Here is a 17,741-nt window from a genome sequence, read left to right as displayed (position 1 = left end):
CACTATGGTAAAGCAGAAAAAGATGACAAAACTGAAATTAAATTAAATAATTTTAGATCTGTGCTCTTTTCCCTAAAATTACTTGAAATTATTCAAGATTAGAAGTGAAAAACCAGTGCCAGGATTTATACTAAATCTCCAAATACTATACAGTAAGATGGTGAGTAAACAGTTGGTTTTCTTTTAGAAGAGCTGTGTACCATGTTACAAAAAATGGATTATAGCTTAAGTGCGCTTAACTTCCTGCTCATTTAAAGACTTTACAGGTTGTTTAAATGTTTTTGACTGCTGGACATAAGTATTTGGGGAAAAAAACCTACAAACTAGAAAAGGCTGTGGATTTCGCATGATGAAGATGAGTTGTAATGACATACACAATAGTGCTGTTGTTGTTTGTGCTTATATGAAAGTAAAAGAATGAATTCTATGATTGATAAGTTTCATAAAAAATTGTTACTTGACTGAGCAATTTGGCACCTGGGCGGAAAAACCCAAAAACCTTGGGAAGTACATCTGGGGCAGTGTTTGCTATATACTAAGCCATTTGCAATCCTAGAGGACATCTTCTTTGTCCTGAAGAATATACATGTAATCGAGGCAAAATAATCAGACATTCGGTAGGAAGAGAAAACGCCAATTTAAAAAATAAATTGTGTACATTAAATATCCTTTAATGACTTGTCCTCAATGACTTTTTTTGTTTAGCTTGTCTTGAAAACTGTTTGGCTTTGCCTGATTTAGAATGTTCTTGTGTGAGTTTTTAACAGTGTCTCTGATCATGGAAATCACTTTTAAGACGTTGTTCCTGTCCACTTTATGCTTTATTGAACAGGCTGATTTAACTCTCTGAGATGGCTGGTCTCCAGGTGGAGCTGTGTTTTTCAGTATACATAGATAAAGAGACAATTACTTTACTGAGGTTTCAATATGAGATTTCATTTGCTTGCTTTTTCCCATTTTCTTCTTCCTGCTGCCTCTGCCCCCACAATGGAAGGATATTTGTCTTTTATAATAACTGAGCTAATGATCTGACTGAATTGATCAGTTTTCCCAACCATGCAGTGAGAAGTTTGTCAGTATATACTCTAGTATATCCCCCTGTCCTTCTACTCTCCAGCCTGATGGTATCAAGCCACTGCAGACATTTTCTTCAATTTTCTTCTTTTTTCTGTGGTATGTCACATGTGTATGAACAATTACATAAAACTATGCCTCTAGAGAGTGGCAGATCTCAATGCAAAAAGGCTTGGCATTTCTCTGTGGATGCTTTTTTATGCTGTGTCTGAACTAATCTGAGATACTGAAGAAACAGTGCGTAACAAGCAGTCACTTTGCAGATCCTTTTGTGGTTTGCAGACCTCATTGCAGTCAGACTTGTGGGTTTTTTTCATCTGTTTTTAACTCATAGTTTAAAAAATAAAATTCAAGTGATGTGGAGTCAGGGTCCTTGCTGTAGAGTTCTGAAAACAGTGGGGTCTCCTCCATGCTCTACTACGGAATACAGTAGCTTTATTTTAGTCCAAATCTTCTGAAGCAGGTGTCTGTTGTCATTTTTCTTTTAGTCAGCAGTAACAAAGTCAGCCTCGCCTTTCTGCCCACTAATGGCTTCTGCTAGAGAGTTGCCTTTTACCTGGAATTCAAATCACCATGCTTAGAGAGTCCTTTCCATAACCAGTTAGTGATCCATACTAAGAGGAATTAAATAGAAATGTATGGAGTACTTCAGAAACTATTACCATGGTTTTGCTTTGCTATCAGATTACAGAGTTTCTTTTAATCTATTTGCAAGAAATTGTTTTGCAGGGTTTGCTTTCTATGCTGGAGAGCATTAAACAAAATTTATTCTTCCCAATTACCTAGATCCAAGGAAAGAAGATTGTTACTTTTCAAGAAAGAGATGGGTGCTGTACTACTTCCTACAACCACAGATGCATTATCATAAAATAATGTATTTTGTTGAAATCACTAAAACCAGAAAGTGATATGAATTCTCAGTATGAAAAGGCCCTCACTAGGCTAATCTGTTTTCACACAGTCAGATCTACAAGAGTGTTGAAGACTCACAGTTTTAGCTCATACTGAATTTGCATTTAATTGAAAACAACAGCATTGGTGAGAATGTGTGGAAGTGGCTGAAGTAATGAGCGAGTGACACAAGAATGGGAGAGAAATCTCATTAAAATAATATAAAATGCATTACAAGAATCTTAAAAGCATGAAGATGAGATAGCACGTGATAGGTGCTAAGAGGAAGGGGAATGACTTAAATGAGCTAAATAGTAAGTTACTAGGAGAGCCTGTCTATTAGTGCATGCATATGTGAGAATATGTGTATGAGGAAGCTGTTAGTCTGGTATTCATCTTAAAATGCTAAAACTTTATTTTATGGAGAGAATTACAAAGGAGTAGTATTAGTAAATGCAGAATTCAAAATCACCTTTTTAACAGTGCCCCTGCAGATAAAAGGGATAAGAGTATATCACATTTCTCTCTTTTTTTCCAGCTAAATTAGTTATAAAAGTCCCTGTGGCAAGATCGTCAAATATCTACCTAATATAAAGAACAAACCAATATTTTTTTTGTTATGGCCTTTGCAGAATCTGTTTCAAGTTCTCACTCTGTTTTGATGGATGTTGAGAACTTGAATCAAAAGCTGACCTTTTCTATAAGCCTCTATGATAAGGGAATTTGAATATCTGAGGTTTTTTATGAAATAGCCAAAGAATACTTTGAACGGATTTGCTGAATCACAAGTGACTTCCCTAGTCACTTGGAGAATGTGCTGATAAGTTTTATTTAAACACTGAAGTGAGTCAGTAGAGGCTGATCATTTACTGGTCAGAATGGTATGTAGTTTGGGAGATATAAGGGGAAGGATGGCATTATGCAAGAATGATAGCCAAAAATAATTGCCGATTAAACAGCATATTGAGTCATTTTTTGATGAACTGCATAGGCATAAGTCATGGAAAACATACATGATCAGATAGAGTCCAAACATATGGTAGTAACAGTTGTTTTCTCATAGGTTAAAATTTACCTAAAGGACTAGAAGAAAAGCAGAAACTAACTTCACATAAATGTATTCCAAAAATTTCTGGAAAAGGTTTTCCTCTCCTCCTTTTCCCCAGTGAAGGAAATACCCTTGTAGATACATAGAAAAGGTTTTATTTATTAATTACTGGAAATTAAAGTGGACAAATGGTAGTCCTTTAATTCCTTCATGCCAAATATTTAAAGATAAAAGACCAGAAAATATTGCTCAGAATAGTAAAGGAAGGTAAAAACTTCATCTTCAAGGCAATAACACAGTAGACCTGGTACCTTTGCTTTGCAAAAAGGGGACTGTCGTGGTTTAACCCCAGTCAGCAGCCAAGCACCACACAGCTGCTCACTCACTCCCCGTCCCCCTCCCCCTGCTCCCGGTGGGATGGGGAGGAGAATCGGGAAAGAAGGCAGAACTCGTGGGTTGAGATAAGAACAGTTTAATAACTAAAGTAAAATATAATATTAACAATAATAATAATGAAATATAATAATAATAGTAGTAGTAATGAAAAGTAATATAACAAAAAAAAAAGGGGGGGGGAAACCAGTGATGCACAATGCAGTTGCTCACCACCCACTGACCGATGCCAGAGCCGCGATCCGCCCCTCCTGGCCAGCTCCCCCCCCGTTTATATACTGGGCATGACGTTCCATGGTATGGAATATCCCTTTGGCTAGTTCAGGTCAGCTGCCCCGGCTCTGCTCCCTCCCAGCTTCTTGCACACCGGCTTGCTGGCAGAGCATGGGAAACTGAAAAGTCCTTGGCTTAAGATAAGCGCTACTTAGCAACAACTAAAACCTCAGCGTGTTATCAACATCATTCTCACACTAAATCCAAAACACAGCACTGTACCAGTTACTAAGAAGAGAGTTAACTCTGTCCCAGCCGAAACCAGGACAGGGTCTAAGAAAAATACACCTTTGGAAGAAAGGGAACAAAAAGCAAAATACAGTAATTTTACTTGTACAGTTAAGGTGATTGTTGTGCGATTTGATGATAAGATACATTCATAAGCTGAAAAGATATGAATGGCAGGAGGCCATGAGGTTGACCCTGTAGGTTATTCTTTGTAATGTCAAACATTTATGTTCCTTAGGTAATTTTTTTAATGTCTTCAAAATGTTCCTGACAGCATTTGGATAAGCACAAGAACACTGGTAGTGACTGCACTGTACGGCTGAAGGAGAGTGGCAAACAGGTGTTTTATTGCCCTCAAATATTGATTTTGGAGATTGTATTTGTAATAAATAGAGTTGTTTTTAAGCAACAGAAGATTCACATGACATTTTCAACTGTCATCTTGAAAATCTTTTAGGATTTTTCATTCCAGCACTTTTAGACATAGCTATTGTAGGCTACTTTCCAGTGTTAATAAAGACTCTTTATGCAAACACTACAAATTTCTTAGTAGCTCTAATAAATTCTGACAAAATGCATAGGATTCTGGAGATTTCACTGGCATACAGAAAATGACCTGTGTGAGGAATCTATAGTAATAGATAAATAATTTCAAAGCAAATACATCAAGCACACACTGGCAGCTGTGCACTCGTTTGAAAGCAGTTTTACTTGCAAGAGTGTGAAAGATTTCATTGCACTGCATCAATCTACCTGAGCTCTAGGCAGTAAAGACCACTTTGTTCCCAAGAATGAAAATGGTCTGGATAAATAAAATTAACTACTTCAAAAATCATTGCAAATTTGAAAAGCTGGCAGTAATAGAAGGGTATCCTCACCTGAACCCTTATTATCAGAGTAGGAATAGTGGAGGGCAATATCAGTGGCAATTCTGCTAATTCTGAATTTACAAGATGTTGAAATTAATAAGTGTCAATATATCAGCTGGAATAATAATCTTGTGCCTTGCTCTGTATATCCTGCCTGCCTTTCCCTCAGCCTCCACCTACCTGGACTGCAAAGCCTTTTTTCTCCTGCTACAGGCTAACAGCTGAATATGTGGCATTAGTGGTAGGAACGTGTTGCACTGAAGTGGTGGATGAACATAATAGAGGGTCCTTTCTGATTTTGCAAAGGAGCTTTCATGAGGAGGTGAGTTTCACGGAGGGCGTCCAGCTTCCTGTGGATTCATCAGAACTGTCTGAAGGATTAATGAGGTGAAAAAGAAAGCAACAGTGACATACAGCCTCCCAAAATCTTGCTGATGCTTTTCAAATAGTACTGGGAAAGTTGATGCATTGGTATCATGAAAGACACAACAGGGTAATGCCTGTCACTAGTGAAAGACTTACATGACAGATTATCTAGTCTAGATATTTAATTACGATCCAGATACTTAATGGCAATCCAATTTGTAGTGCTTAATTCTGTGTTGGGGAAAAAAGAGCCATAAACCTAGTTTCTAAAAATAAGCATAATGGCAGTCAGTTTTTGCAAAGACAGTATTTACTTTTGGTGTTATTGTTAATAATTTACTGTGAGATTTGCAAGTTTTGTGGTTCAAAATGCTGTACATTTAGTGAGTCCCTGCCCTGAAGCACATGCAATCAAGTGGTAAGACAGACAAGTAAGTACAGGTGAGTAGAAGGGTATAAGGAAACAATGAAATGAGATTCAGTCTTGATAGTCTCTTTCATAATGTCACGTTTTCACTGTTGCAGTGACTGCTCTGTGCGTTTGTCTGTGTTAGTATGGAATCTGTCCTTATGCAGAGCGCTTAATATTTTCCAATTCTTAGGGTAGTCGTTAGGCACTTAATTTCACCCTCAATGTATTTATAGACAGTTACCCAAGTATGGCCCTTTTGCCAAAACAGTTCTCCTGGTTTTCTCTCTTATGGCATCTTTAAATGCTCATCCTGGTGCAAGAGGTAATTGTCCAGAGCACTTTCTTTAGCTGAATGATTGCCAAGGCGAACTCGGCTGGATAGGGTTGTGAAGAAAAACAGCTGTTCTAATGGATGCAGGAGGCTCCTAAAGGGATGAAATTAGTAAGTGCTATGTATAAGAGTCTTGCCAGTGAGTTGAGGCCGTGAGCAGGGGAAGGAGCAGGAACCGGACGGTGTAATAGAGGAGGATGCTAGCTGATACTTAATTGAACATTTCACTAGGTTGTGGTGTCACTAGGGTAGAAACCTGTCTGTTGCCTGCATTTGTTTCTATGGGGTTTTTTTCATTGCTGAATTTTTGTGTATGCTTTTAATTGCAAACAGCAGACACATATTTTACAACCCTTGGTTATAGAAATATGTGGAGGAATTAGAAGACTTTCAGTTTTTCTTTCAGTATGAGCAAATAGGTAGATAGTATCACTCATTTTGCCATATTAAGATGAAATTTTCAGTATTTTCCACTCTATGGGTTAAAAAAAAAAGAGTGATAATATTTGAGGTCATTAAAAATAAAGCTAATTGGCCAAGAAAATAGAAATTTTCAAAGCAGAAGTATGGTAGCTTAAGGTTGTCTCTTTTGAAAGAAGGGAAGAAGTTAGTCGTGTTTCACGATAGTCATTCAGGTAATTTAGTTTTTCCTTGACTGACGGCTAAAAGCTTTTATCTCATTTTTAGAAATTAGTTTACTAATGTAACAATACAAAAAATTTAGGTTTTGCAGGGGAAAATATGATCTGGTTTAATAAAACACAAAAATGGCTTTCTGTCAGAGTAACACAGTGGATTTTTGTTGACGCTAAATATTTGGTCACGTACATGCCCCTATTGGGGGTTTTAATACAAGATATTTTGAGCATTTGTAACTTCTGCAACAATCTTGCATACAGAAACTGAAAGGAATACATTAAGTAAACATCAAATAATGTCCAGCTTTAAGAAAGCTTTTATGATAGCTTTAAGAAAGCTTTTATGATGTTTTGTGTTTACAGAATAGCATGTAAGCAATAAAGGCACTTACCGCTTGCCTTTGGAAATAGTTATTTCCCTCAGAGAGAACAATACCATAAAGGGTCTCAGTGCATGCCCTTTTCTCTCCTGAGATAACCATGAATTATTCAACACATCTCTGGCCAGACCTAATAGCCATACCTAATCTGCTTTCTGTGTTCCTTGCCCCGTACGCTGTGCTCGGCACCAGTTTTTCCCCCAAGATCCCGCCTCCTAAGCTGATGGAGAAACCTGCTCGTACCAAAGTTTCTGATTTCATACACGAAATTACTTTGCGAAGTGTGCATGCTGAGGGTGCAGTTTTACATGATTGATGGTGGGTGGCTGCTGAAAGGGATGGTTCTGCTCCTGCTCTTTTGCCTTGCGTCTGGCGACCTTGGCCACAGGGCACGCAGGGCCCTGTGAGTAGGAAAAGGTGATACAAGGAGCGGGATTGCCCCTGCAGTCAGCAGCCTGTGAGAGAGACTGGCTTAGCAGTAGGGTCGCTTTTCCCTGACCTGAAACTTTCCTCTGAAGGTTTTGACCTAATGGGAATGAGAACGTTTGGATTTTTGCTGGGTTTCAAGCCATGGTGCCGTGCGGGTGGTAGCTGGAGTAGGTCTACAGCAGAACGAGACCCTTTTGACATGCTGCTAATGTGTGTGGCAAGTGCATGGGGTAAAACTTGTGTCATTGCATAGAAGCATGAGTGTTTCCTCATATGAGTGATATAAAGCAGTTATATAAAACTTGTGGGGACGCTGATGATCAAATAAGTAAATATGTTCATTTTCTAAAATGATTTGATATACTCAGTAAGTTATAGGGAAAACAGACTGTGAGTAACTGTCCTCTCACTTTTCTTCTTGCCTGAACCTTGTCCTTGACCAAGACTTTTAGATGTTTATAAATAAATTTGTAACACTTATTCATATCTTGCAGCATTTCTTGGCTGCTGTGATTAGCAATGGGGCATTAAGTAAGGTCTGTGTAGAGATAAAGCCTGACAATATGTGTACTAAGGTACCAGGTGCAGCTTACATTTCACTGGTATCTTTAGAAACATTACTGAAACACTAATGTTTGAGCTGAGCACTTAAACTGTGAAGCCTGAGATTAGTACAGGGGAGAGGGGAGCAGCCAGCACTTGAATGTTCTTCTTGTTAGTATATTTATAATTTTTTTTTTTAAGTACACACTGAAGTTCTCTTTTCCTGTTCTTATTATCACTGATTGCAGTGCTACAGCAGTGCCTTCAGAGGAAGGGATTCTGTTGTTCCTGGGAAGTCCCAAATTTGAATTTTGACAAATGGAAGTTCATGCCAAGCTATGTAGGTGAAGTGGCAGGATCCCCATGCATGCAATGCTTCAAGATTTGCATCATTTGAAAAGAGTTAGGTTTATTTCTAAGTATGTTTAATACAGCCAAGCTAATCTAAAAAGGTGACATATTTTAAGATAAAAAAGGAAAGAAATTTTTTTCTGCCTTGTGCTTACAAAAGATACCACTGAAATGCTGAGGCGTCTGGAAAACTGTGATTATTGCTCACAGTGTGGGCTTTAGACTCACTGCTTAGCTTCATCCTTTCTTTTATCCTGAATGTCGGGTTCACCTGCTGGTTTGATGGTATTATCTGAAGTCCAAACTTTTCAGGGTAGGGAAAGTAAAAATGCACACATAGTGCCAAGTAATTTGTAATTGTAATTAGGACCCTGGTCCTAAGATGTCTGTGATCTAAGTAGTAACAGCATTAAATAATCCTTCAAATTTTTTGTTCTATGTTTTTATAATCTCTCTAAATACAAAAAATGTAATTACGTAAATATTATATCTTGGCTTATCAGAGGCATAAATTATGTCTGTTACTAGCACCACCTTTCGTGTTTGTGTTGGCTAATTTAGTTTTAATTTGAGTATTGGAGTGCTAGAGTTTTATGATGTGGAACATATTTATTTCTCCATGATATTCTGCTGACTGAACGTTGCAAGTGAAGTGAATCCCCAGAAGAGATTGTTTTGTTCAATGAGCAACATAATTTTTCCTGTTTGTACAAATATTTCATCAAAGCATTTCAGCTTCATTATTAAACTATTTAGTCACAGAGTGTAAAGTCAAAAGGTTAGATCTAGCCTGAAACAGATTTAACAGACAAAATATATCTGGTCTGCTAGATCCTCTACTCTAATGTCCTGGGTTTTGCAGGTCATTTGTTATTCTCAGCCAGTTTCTTTTTTGCAGGGCCCAATAATTTGGGCCAATTTTTTAACAGACTGTGTCTTCTGGAGAGGTATCTTCTTGTGCCTTCCAGTAAAAAACAGTGTCTGGAAAGACTAGTGTAACCACAGCTGAAATAATGTCTAATTTCTGACGGTCTCTCCCATTTCCTTCCATACAATGCTGAAATGGTAAATTCTTAGTAGAGCCTTGGAGGTTATGGATAAAGACAAGTTTACCTGCTTGACTTAAGCTTTAAAAGATGCAGCTGGCATTATCAGATGTAAGGTTCCCTACGGCTTGGGCATGAGAGCTGACAGGAGCTGGGAAGGATCTGTGCAGGATTTGGGGCTTTTGGGACATAGGCTGAGGACCCAAGCAGGATAAATCCCTGGGTTAGGGGCCAGAGAGAGCCAGACTGGGAGGTTTCCTCTCATACTTTTTTTCAGTATTTCATAATCTATGAGTATTTGCAAGGAAGTGTATGTAAAGGGAAAATGGATGTTCTCCAGGACTGCCTCGGAAGACTAATTTATTGTCTATTGCACTGTCTCTTTTATCTAAATGATCTTCGATTAGGTAGTTGTTGAGAGATTCATTCTGCCTTATTGCCAGATTTTAAAATGATGTTTCTGCTGAGGAGTACTTGATTATTAACCAGATGCTTTAAATCATAGCCATTTTCTTCAAAGTATTTAACAAATTTTGCACTATACTGTAAGGTCTCAATCCCAGTAACTGAGCTGAATAAGTAACAAAGCTTGATTGTTTTGAATACAGTCTTAGATAGCACAAGGTGGGTGTAATGTAAGCCTCTGGAGAGATGCTTTCCTTCATTCACAGGTATTTTACCCAGTTTTATGAGAATTTATAAAGACTCTAAAATCAATCACTTTCTAACTTTTAAAATAAAATTGGATTTTGAGAATGCTATGTCTTGGTTTCAGCATCATGATACTGAATGTAGTAAGAAATTTTAAAGAAACATTCTTGAATATTATTAAACTGCTTTTTTCACCCAGCTTTAACATGATTTTGTTGTTTCTCCCTAATGACAAGGTTGTATTAATGAAGATCTGATGCGGTGTGAGGTCAGGTTTTGTTTAGTTCATTTCAAAGTTACTAAAATAATGCTGATCTTTGACACCTGACCATGTATTTAAATCAAGGCAGTTACTCAATAACAGGGTAAAAAAAAAAGTAGAAATTTCCCTGCACATTATTGGTTTTGCCCAGTGGTGTCATACACCAACTTTAAAAATCACAGAGCCTGTCCTGTGGCCTTCTCCAGCATTTGTGAGAGTTGAGACCTCTTGGCCCCGGTGCTGCAGTCGAGCCCAGAGGCAGGCAGCAGTGCTGCCCCACGGGTGCTCTGCATGGGTGCGCTCAATGGCAGAGTGCTTGTCCTTCAGATTTGTCTTTCTATGAGGCCTTTAATTCTCAAATTCAGAAGCCTTTATATGTTACATATATCTCTGTGTGTATGGATGATGTCTTGAAAAGTGCTGTGGACACATTTGTTCTCATTAAAGGTGGTTAGTTTTTCTTTAAATTATGAGGTTGGCTATCAGCCATGGAAAGACTGCTAGAGAGATGCTTACAATGAGGGTAGTAGTAATTTAATGTGCGGCTGCCAGCATAGCAGAGCTGACACATGAAAGCTCTCAGTGCAAGTGTAAGAGGTATTCATGGCTTTCTGAATAATGTGATTTTACCAGCTCAGCGTTGTTCGTAATGAGAACCAACTTTACAAGGGCAGAAGGAAGGCAGACATTTGGTGAATACAACTGTCAACTGCTGGAAATTTTTTTTTTTTTTAAATCGTGCAAGGAACTATGTATTCTAGTGGAGATTTCTGTGAAACTGTCGTATCCTACCATGAAAATTTCACTTTTTCAAACCCTGCACCATTATGATGTATCTCAAGACTCTGAATAGTCTGAATTTTTACTCTGTAAATTTAGCTTGCCAATTGTATATTTCAAGCTTAGTAGCCTATAAATCTTAAATTAAAAAGATAATTCTCATAGGCCAGTTTTTTAGAAGATCTCCATAAATGATGACTATGCATGCAAGTACATCTACTGGCATGAACAGAAAACTTGTTACCTGAGCACTCCAAGAGTACGCATACGACAGTACATGCTTTGCAGCTGCCTTTTCTGAGGACCTGCTTGTTCTTTTTCTTGGCATTGCTTTCTATTCTAGCTATAATGATGAAATCTGTATGATGAAATGCTTCTGTATCAAAAACTTCTAATCAGAAAAGCTGAAAATTGAGCAGTTACGGGTTGATGTCTAAACTATGGGTTCATATTTTAGCAGTATTACAAAGTAGCAGTGTGTTCAGAGGACCAGCCTGCGCAGTGATCAGCTCCCTCAGAAAAACAGAAGTCCTATTTACAGATGAGAAGATCGGCCTTTTTTCCGATGTATTTCTTCAAGAGTTTACACAGCTGCAGTTATAGTCATGGACAGGAGAGAAAATAAATAAATAGCTTGTTACTTGTTTTGGGACGTTGGGGAATAGGAAGAACCTCTCATTTACCAAGAAAAGCCTTCCCCTTCTCTAGGGGCAGCTTGGAAGGTAGGTTAGGGAGGGGAGAGATGACCTTGGGCCATGGCACTCCCTGCAATGGTCAGTCTTTCCAAAGGTAGCAAGAGACGAGGGAGCGAGTGCTGCCTTGAAGGCCTGGTTGCTTTGGAGGAAAAGGCAGGAAACATCTTTGCCCCTAAAATAAATGGAAAACATGGCTGAAGCAGTGAAGACCTGCCTGGCCATAAAACTGTTTCTGCATCTCTTGCAACCCTTTACCATGCCCCTCATGCGCTGCCAGCTGTGGCGGTGCGGTACTTCGTGGAGTGGCTGAATAAGTTATTTAGGCAGCCCCTACCAGCCTTGCTCAGATGCTCTCAGGTTTCCATCTATTTTGGTAAAGCTGCAGAAGTTGCTCAGCCACTGGTAGGTTCCCAGTGCGTATCAGACGGCTGCTGATGCTGGAGAGAACAATCTTGAGTGCATTTGCAGCCAGCTTCAGCGATGATCTAGATACAAGTCCCGTGGGCTTCTGAACACAGGCAAGAGAAAAACTATAATGATAACTTAACAGAGAGCCAAGTAGCTACTGGTTTTTATTTAAGTGATTAAGAACAGTCTCATAGCACATAGTAATTCTCCTGTAAGTGGCTTGAAGCAAAAAAAAAGGAAAAAAAAAGTAAAATAATGCATAGTAGTTGGAAGAAAACAGATTGGCGCATGTCTGACATTTAAATTACAGTAATCTTGTATGCTTTATTGACTCCTAGCAAAATAATGAAGAAAATCCACATAATGAGTTTTTATTATAAATGTGTTCACAACCAGAAGTGCTGCTTTCCATTTACAGAGAAAGTGTTGGTTGTCTTTGTGATCCTTTTGTCCGGCGCAGGCCTAGAGTGCAAGTAGCAGCGTGGGCTAGAAGTAAACCTGTCTCTAATAACCAAGCCTGGTTTTTAAGAGAGAGAACTTTATATGAAATAAAAACCCCTCTGTCTTTGGGATATATGAATCTCCTGCCTGCTTGGAGCAGAGGGAGAGGCTGTGAAGCTGTGAGTGTTTCCAGGAGGGAGGCTTCAGTCATGTTTGCATGACGGGGCAATCTGTCACCGTCAGGCTTGTAGCTGGGACATGGCTCAGCATGCAAGAGACGTGTCACCTGCCGGGTATGAACTTGCATCTTTTAATTTCATGGTCTTGAATGTGGTATCAGCTAGTAAAGTGGAGATCAAGTTAGCGGGGGACTGACAGCTCTGCCTTATCAACCTCCGTTGTCACCCCTTTTACCACCAAAGAAAACCAGTGATGGTGTTTGACTGAAGGGAAGTTTGTGTTCTTGTCTTGTTACCATCTGTACTCCTAGGCTGGGAAGATGACTAGGGCTAGCCTCTTGTCAGCAGCGTCTGTCTAGGTACAGCTGCTTCTGTGCAGTGAGTGGAGTATTTGTAAGACTATGTAGTATAAGGTGCCTTATGCTGGGGCTTTTTGTTCAATCTCCACCGGCTTCTGCTTTTTTACGGTTGGGTTGAGAGCACTGAGGGAAGGAACAGCATGGTGTTTGTTCTAATGCAAGAGCAGTAGTTTTGCTGCTAAGGAAAACTGTTAATATAGGATACTGTGTGCGTAAGAGACCAAGCAATGTCGTGATTCTTTCACCCAGAAGAGGAGGAAGCACGACTCCAGTGTTTCATGGCTTTTCTTAGCCAGTATGAGAGTGGCTACAGGATCACTGCAGTTGCTAAAAGGAGACTAAGCCATGATCTTATGCTGTCAACCCTACTTATGTATTTCGCTGTATTTCACTTACATTCAGTAACAGTATGAAAAATCTGGTGCTCCAAATGGAAAGTTTCTTTGCCTGTATGTTAAAATATCTTTGCATGGCTTTTGTCTGGTCTCTCTAGTCATGAATCTCTCTCCCTTCCCCCCCTTCCGCCCGTACTCTTTTAGTCACCACAGACATGTTTCAGAGTGGAGCTGTGTTCTTATCTTTCTTATCTTATCGTTGGTTTGGGGTTTGTATTTTGTTTTCTTCTTTTCTGTTGTTTTAATATTTCCTTCTGCAAAAAAAAGGTCTGTTTTCTCCAGATGATTCCCTCTTACAATTTTCTTCACAGCTTGCACGTCTCACTTCTAATTACATGAAGGATAGTTGTCTCCCTCTTATTCTTCAGGTCAAGCAGAGGACTGGTGTTTTTTAGTTCACCTATGTATACCCTTAAAATTGTTGGCAACATGTTGACAAAAGCTAGTTGTTTTCTGGTAGTTGCCATTTCTCCCACGTTTACCCTTGCCTCTTACAATATTTTTCTTACTTACATAAGAATTCCAGCTCAGGTTGACATTTTAGTACCTTCTATTTTGTGTAATATTTATTTCTTATAAAGTTTAAAAATTCCTCCTCAAAAATTCCTCAACACCTCTGTCTTTCTCATCACTATGTTTCGTCCAATTCTTTACCCTAATACTTACCACACAATGAATGTTGCTAATAAATCAAATGTATTGAGTTTGTTATCACTTATTTGGGATCTGCTGAGCTTGGAATTAGAATGGATGTTGATTCTGCTATAGAAGAGCTTTTCAATCCTTCTTTCATTTTGCCTCTCCTCCCTCCCTTTACTTCATTGTCTAAAAGGTAATTTGAATTAAATTCATCAGAGACAAGATTTTGGAACAAAACTACTTCACTGCAAATGAGGATAAAACCAAGATTTGTGTTTCAATGTGAAAATGCTAAAATTCCCCTCTAGATTTTTGTTTTCTCTATTTCATGAATCTGCCTCTGCATGAACAATGAAAACAGGCTTGGCAGTGTGAACCGGTAGTGGATTTCTCTAAGGTATTTGATTGCACTGTCACTGCAATGAGTACACGAGTAAAGCCTCTGAGTCAGGCTTTGGTAGGAGCTGATTTTTAAAGTAGCTAAATGTTGGCCTGGCTACCACCTAACTTGGATGAACTCTAGTATCTGTCAAACACAATTTCTACTTTTTTGCTGTGTGTTACTTTTCAGTTTTGTAAATCTTTTGTTTTCCTTTTTTTTTCTTAAATTAAACTAAGATGCATTTTTAGTAATTGGAATACACTTTTTTCATAGAACTTTTCGGATATTTCAGCATCTGATTTTTTTCTGTTTACATTGTTCTGAGTCTGGAAGGATAACATGGAGATAAAGCAGAGATCCACTTGGTTTGTTAATAAATTTTGGAATATTGATACTGGATTTTAATAGCTTGACAGCTTTTGCATAAAATCTGCATTTTGAAATTACAGCCATTTTGCTGACCTTGAACACATGAATATACATTAAAAAAGACAATATGGTTAGGATTACATGGCTGATGGGGATCTAGCTTTTGCTCAATGTTCACAGGCAGCCACGTTGTTTTAATCATGTTGCCTTGATTGAGCTTCATAGCTCTGTCATTTGTTAGCACTTGAGGCAGCTTGTGCAGCTGTAACTCAGGTATCCTTGTATGGTGGTCTGTCTCATGATGAAGATGTACATGCTGCCAGCATCGTATGTGGGCTTCCAGAGGTTGCTGAGGCATAGCGAGCCTGCAGTTGTGGGTAGCAGGAGGGCACCACCACCGAGGTTCTTAACCAGATCTCGTCTGTAGCTTTTAATTTCTGAGATCTCTTTCTATCCTTTTGCTCAGTGACACAGAAGTGACACATTTGTCTCTGGCAAATAAAGTAAATGAGCAAATTAAAGAGAAACTGCCTAAAGATTTACTTACTGTATGAAAATCCAGTGTGGTGATTGGCTGCATGAGCCTGAGCGACAAGCTGGAGAGGAGAAAAAAGCAAACCTGCAGCTGTTTGGGATTAATGAATGTGTAACACAAACAGCGTCTTCATGAAAACAAATGAGCTTTAAAAATAGCATTGAGTACAAAATTCATGTGTGTTAATAAAAAGGAGGAGTAAGATTTGTGTTTCCTAAGAGCATTAAAAAATCCGACCTAAAAAGAATATATGTGATGTTGTGTGTTGTTTGGTCAGGATTATTAGCTAGCACTAAGCTATGCTATCAGTTGAAGCACAAGCTTTTCATCTCTGGACGCTTGAATTATTCTTAATATTTTTCAAAATCTAAATTGGGTCATAAATGTTTTGGCAATTTCAGATTAGCGGCATAGGGGGTGGAGGGCATTATAAAACACGCCATGTGATAGAACAGCTGAGTGCACTGGTTACTAGGCTGCGCAAGTAGATAGAGCCAAGTGGGAGGGTGCCTTCACATCAGGAAGGAGGGGTGCTGGCTCTGCGGTAAGAGTAATATCCTGCACAGTGCCTGCCCGTGCCATGCATGACTAGCTGATTATCTCGGTCCTTCATAGGGCCCTATATTCACTCAGCAGATATTTTGAACACATCAGCTGGTCAAGAATCAGCCCTGTTCACTAACAAAGGCCTGACAGTCTAACAGAACTGGTAAATACCTCCTAAATAACTCCTGGGAAGGTGTAGAAAAGATAAGCGTCCTTGGTGAAGGCCACCCTGCTGACGAGAAGGGAGAATGCGGGAGAAAAGCACAAATTGAGTATGAGAGAAGACGACCAGAAAAAGAAAGAAAGGATTGTTCAGTGCCTGCATTTGTAGATCAGGAACAGATTACATCAGAGTAAAATATTGAGATATGAGGGGGGAAAAAAGTAAACACCCCAAACAGATATGATGCAAGAAACAAAGCTATTTAGATTGCGTATTCAGTTAGCACGTACTCTATCTCAGGAGATAAGGTGGACTAAGTAAGCTAAATAAGAAGCCTAGAATGGAAAAATAACTAAAAAAACCCCGCAAAACATAAAAGCAATCATCTTCTTTAATGCTAGTCTGTTTTCTCTCAAATAGCATCCAACGTTTATGCATTATAACTTACAGAAAAATACCAACAAGCACAGTCATTGTGAACAATATTTTTAAGACTTCTCTTGGTATTAAGTACACCTCATTAAGCTTACTTGCATTATTCTGTCATCCCTGTAGCAGCTGAAACAAATGATTTCATGGAAGTGTAACAACAAGGCTATTTTGCATGCATGTGTTGTCATGCAATCTTTTGTTGCCCATTCACATTCAGATGTTTTTCAGTGGATCCTCTCCCCTATTTAAACTACTATTTACTACTTCTAAACAAAGAAATATTTGTTTCCTCTTACTTCTTCCCCTCTGTACTTTTGTAGTGTGCGGATGCTTTGTAAGCATTTATCTTCAAAACTTTTCTGAATTGTGAGGGCATGCTATGATTGTTCCTAGGCAGATGATGAAACGAAGATCAGCGTGGCTGTATTTTAAAGTCTTTGCTCATTTTGGATACTCATCTTGAAAAAAAACTGAATCTGTCTTTTAATGAATATTTAACATTCTGTTCCCCTATACACATGGCTACAACAGTGACTGAGGTGAGCATGTGACATTATTAACCCTAGAGCTTTTACATGTACTGCACAACAGGTATGCCTTCACAACCAAATTGTGTAGATAAACAGTGCTAAGACATGCAGTTCCACTTGGTGTTTTTAAAGCTATTTTCTCACACCACAAGAATGTTAAGATTCTGGACCCCTTGATCCAGTGCTGTTTCTGGAGAGATGTTGCCTCATAGCATATATGAAGCTTGTAGTGTTTGGCCTGTTTCATTTGCTTCTGTCCAATTTTTCTTGCTTTGTTCTCTGTGAAAACCTATTAGAGCATGTTGTTGCCTCTCCCTTTTTCCTAAACTACCTGCCCGCTCTTGCCTACTTTTATTATATCCATACCCCTCAGTTCCTTCTTGTCCCTATATTCTGGTGTTCCAGATAGCACAACTTTTTCGCTCACTCTCACTTTACTGAAAAGCAAGAAGAGACAGGTGATTGTAATGAGCCAGCTTTGTACATTATCATGCTTTTTTCCACAGCCCAGATAAAGTCTTTGCAGGGAAAGAATCACTCAGTTTCTGCAGCAGTGAGTGATGGAGAATCCTCACCACAGGATGACCTGGAACAGTGACCGTGCCCCAAGCTAGAACTGTTAGACCTACCTTAGTACCACCGAGTATTCAGAGAACACAGCTGCTAAATTTCAACTGATCTCTTCTGAACAGTGGTGAAATGT

At 38.9% G+C, this 17,741-nt stretch overlaps 1 protein-coding gene across 2 annotated transcripts in view; it reads left to right on the top strand.

Moving 5' to 3' along the window:
• SH3KBP1 (SH3 domain containing kinase binding protein 1) overlaps positions 1-17,741 on the top strand; it is a 236,120-nt gene that overhangs the window by 179,617 nt on the left and 38,762 nt on the right. The gene's annotated exons all lie outside the window — the stretch shown is intronic.

Source organism: Gymnogyps californianus, chromosome 1, assembly GCF_018139145.2.
Source record: "Gymnogyps californianus isolate 813 chromosome 1, ASM1813914v2, whole genome shotgun sequence".
Taxonomy (NCBI): Eukaryota; Metazoa; Chordata; class Aves; order Accipitriformes; family Cathartidae; genus Gymnogyps; species Gymnogyps californianus.
Note: the sequence above shows the minus strand (reverse complement) of the source record. Positions and strands in the feature narration are given on the sequence as shown.